Below are 4,164 nucleotides of genomic sequence, written 5' to 3'. Positions count from 1 at the left end.
TGCTGTGGCAGAATCCTCCACCTGGGAAGTGAAAAAAGTACATCTCTGAGGTGTCTTCTGTCTGACATTAATCTGTTTGACATTAACCTGACAGTTGTCTCTCCTCTGATACCTCCATGGCCACCAGGGCCAAGTTTATGTCTACAGAGGCCCCTTCACAGATGATCTGAGAGACCAGGCAGGTTGGAAAGGGATGGAGTGGGGTTAGAAGCAAATTATTCACCTAAAGAAAATAGAAAGCTATACCTTTTCGTCTGTGATTGAAGAAAATCATGGTGTTTCCCAAAGGCCTACAGCTAAATGCTGCTTCTGTATTTCTCTTCCCTCTTGATCATGAAAAGAAAGAAGCTACAGAGGCAGAAGGTGGGAATTTTACAAAGTACAGAGAAGGCTATCAAATGGAGCAGGCAGTTAGTCCTTTTCTTACTAGAGGAACCAGAAGCTGCCATAGGAGAAAGCCTCCATGGGCTTTTGAAATCAAGCTGTTGGAAGCCTTCTGAATGTCTAAGAAAGAAGTTTTGACCTGAGAGAAAAACATTTAGGGCAAGTGTAAGGACATATTCTATTTGAGGATGGGAAAGATCCAGGATAAGATCAGTCTTTGATAGGTTAGAAGGAACAATTCATAAGACAGATATGGAAGTAAGAAAGTACCATGTAAAGAAAAGCTGTCCTCTAACTGGAAGCTTTTTCTTTACATGGTCCTGTCCAAGAATGGACATTCTTAGGAGAGAGGGACTTCTCCCACCACTGGAATGCTCAAGAAGAGTCTAGATGACCATTTTCCAGGTACTGTTGCTAGAGAGATCTCTGAAGAGTGAGGGTTGGATTCAAAGGGCTACGAGATCCCTTCTAACTTTAAGATGTTATGGTGATTTTACCTAGGAGTTTACATTTCTATAAATTGTGCTAAAAATTATTTATCAGATTAAGCCTGGTATTATTTAAACACTTACGTTTTACTCGTTTAACAGAGTGATTTTTCAAAAAGCCTAAGCAAGTGAGGAAATGTAATATAGCCCCTGTCTGGAGTAGCCTCTGCTTGGAACCATGTCTGTGATGGTTAATTTTCTGTGTCAACTTGGCTAGGCTACGGTATCCGGGTGTTTGGACAAACTCTAGTCTAGATATTGCTGTGAAGGTATTTTGTAGATGTAATTAGCATCATCTACAATCAGTTGACCTTAAGTAAAAGGATTAACCCTTTATAATTCCAGTGGGCCTCATCTGATCAGTTGAAGGCCTTAAGAGCAGAAAACTGAGGTTTCCCAGAAAGAATTCTGCCTCAAGACTGTAACACAGAAATCCTGCAAGAGTCTCCAGCCTGCCGGTCTGCCCTACAGATTGCAGACTTGTCAACCCCCACAATCGGAGCCAGTTCCTTAGAATAAATCGGATATATGTAAATTTCTGAGTGCCGGTTATGTACTAGCTACTATAATAAGCACTTTACATAATTTCCCCCCGATCTTTACAACAACCTTTTAAACTGAGAAAACTGAGGCTTGGAGGGGTTAGGTGATTTCCTCAAGATTGTGAATTTCTACTTACCTTTCAAGACTTAGATCCAAAGTCTCCTCCCTTGAAGCTCTTGCTAACCACTCTGGCTCCTCTCTGTTTTCTTGGCATCCAGGGCATTTCTCTCTATTACGCAGCACTGACCGTGGTGTGTTTACCTGCAGGTCTCCCCGTTCAGACCACAAGCCCTTCTGAAGGCAGGGATTGCCTGCGTCTTTGGAATCCTCAGCACCTTGTAAGATGTCCATTATACCCCTGGAGGCTCTCCGCTAATGGTACTATCAGTACTATCATTGTCCACCTGGGGGCAGCATACCAGCAGCAAAACCCCTGTTTCAGGAGCGCGGGACTCTGGAGGGCTGGCCTGGCAAAGTCAAACGCTAAAGTGAAGGGAAATGCCTCTGCTTGCGCCCCCCACTGGAAGCTAGGGCCCACTGCACCAACAGTTTGCTCCATCCTCGGGGGATTCAGTGGAAAGCTCAGTATCTATGACTGATGTTGGCTGGGCTGCCGTTGGGGACGGTGGGACAGTCCTGGAGCATCTGGGCCTTGGTCTCAAAGACCCAGTGAGGGAGTTGCAGGAAAGAAAACCCAGAAGAGGCAGAAGGGGTCAGCTGCAAGTGTCCCAGGAGAGACTTTTCCTGAGTAAGTCTGCATCCCCATGAGGTGAAAAGGGGAGGAGGAAGAATTCTCCACTAGGGCGAATGAATCCTACTCCTAACTGGAAAGTGGATAAAGAGTCAGCAGGCCCAGCAATCTCATTCGCAAGCCCTCCTCCTCCTACCGTTCTCTCAGATATTCTGTTCTTCACAGATCACTTTCTTTTTTTTTGGCCTCACCGCTCAGCTTTCAGGATCTTAGTTCCCTGACCAGGGATCAAACCTGGGCACCTCTAAGGATGGGGTGAGGTGGGGGTGTGCATAGGTGTGGTGCTCCTATATCCACATGCCTCACGTGGGCTCAGCAGAGAGGTGGGACTCAGGTTAGGTCTGTCCTCTGGAAGCAGAGCCAGGGCAGCCCCACGGGGTCTCTGTAGACACCCTCCCACCTCTTTTTCTTGGGGCTACCTGAATGCAGAAGGTGTGTGTTGGGGGGTTGTGATGGGGGTACTGGCAGTAGGGAGGAGGGCATCCACTGACGCCACTCAGAAAGAGGCAGAGAAGATGAAGGAATGAGGGGAACGGCAGGTTATTGCAAAGGGCAACTTTTGAGCAAACAAATGAGAGAAGAGAGGATGAAGGGAACATCTGGAATCATTTATTCTGAGGGGAAAAAAATACTTTCACAGGCTTCACTGACATATGAGAAGTGAGATGTCCAAGCTCACACAATTCCCAGACTATTGATGTTCTACTACATACACTGCCTCCTCAAAGCCAATTAATCTCTAACAGTGGATGGTGAGATCTGAAAGGCAGATTTGAGAACATTGCTTCAGGGAGGAAGAGGAAATAAGAGAGAAAGAGGGGACAGCAGCCATGAAGGAGGGGTCCTCTGTCCTGTCCTCTCAGGGAGATCCATCTGAGCATAGATGACATTTCCAGGTGGACCTGGGGCTCCAGGAGGCCCCTCCAAGCCTATGGGACAAACCTAGGGCATCCATGGAGCCTCCCTCTGCTTTTTGGCCCTGTACTGGGAAGGGGGGTAGGACACAGGATGAGATGAGCTCTTCAGTCCTGGGGAAAGACCCCCAAAGGGAGAGAGATAGGTGGGAGAGAGGGGAGGTGGGGTAGAGGGTCAGTGAACCAACAGTAGATATTCCTGAGCATCTATTATGTGCCAATCTAAGACCACACAGGGATGTGTCGGACACAGTGTCTTACATGTGAGCAGCATTTGTTATGGGAAAAGTTGTAGGGAAGGATGGAGGTGAGGTGCTAAAGAAAAGGAGGGAGGGAGAAAGTAAAGAAACAGGGGCAAGAGGAGGAGAGAAAGGCCCACTTGTCGATGGCCAGTAACTCACATTCTACTTATGGGAATAGGACAACTAGAAAAATGATGGCTAAAACTCAGCGGTAAGTGAGCAGTCCCCAGAAAGAAGTTAAAAAGGGTGTTGAGGGAGTTGCAGGCAGGCTCAGGATAGAGGAGACTGGGAGCCAATGTGAGTGGACCTGGCTGACTTGTCTGGCCTGGAGGAAACTCTTGCCCAGAGGGTCCCCACCGGTCCCTGACCTCCAGGGGAACCCATGTGGGCTTGGCAGCCTTGGACAGCCAAGGCTGCCCTGTGGTTCCTGGGAGCCCACCAGTCCCAGTCCCTAGGTATCCAGGGTGGTCCTGGGAGTCTTCATGGCCAGGGTATCCCTGAGGTCCTGGGGGTTCTGGAAACCACTGGCAGCCAGGGGGACCAGGAGGCCTAATTCCATCCTATATGTGAAAGGAGAGGCAGGAGGGGTGGAGGTGAACCACAGAAGGGGAGTGTATGTATTTGGGGTGAGGGATTTTTGTAGGGGAAGGCAATGGGGCCAAGCCAGGAGCCCTGATGGGAGTAGAAAGTTATCAGAGGGTTAGAAATTTTGCTTCCAACCCTGACCTCGGAGGAGAGAAGGGCCAGAGATTGAGTTCAATCACCAATGGCCAGTGATTTAATCAATCATGCCCGTGTAATGAAGCCTCCATAAAAACCCAGAAGGATGGGATTTGGAGAGC

The sequence above is a fragment of the Physeter macrocephalus genome, chromosome 14 (assembly GCF_002837175.3).
Source record: "Physeter macrocephalus isolate SW-GA chromosome 14, ASM283717v5, whole genome shotgun sequence".
Lineage (NCBI taxonomy): Eukaryota > Metazoa > Chordata > Mammalia > Artiodactyla > Physeteridae > Physeter > Physeter macrocephalus.
Note: the sequence above shows the minus strand (reverse complement) of the source record.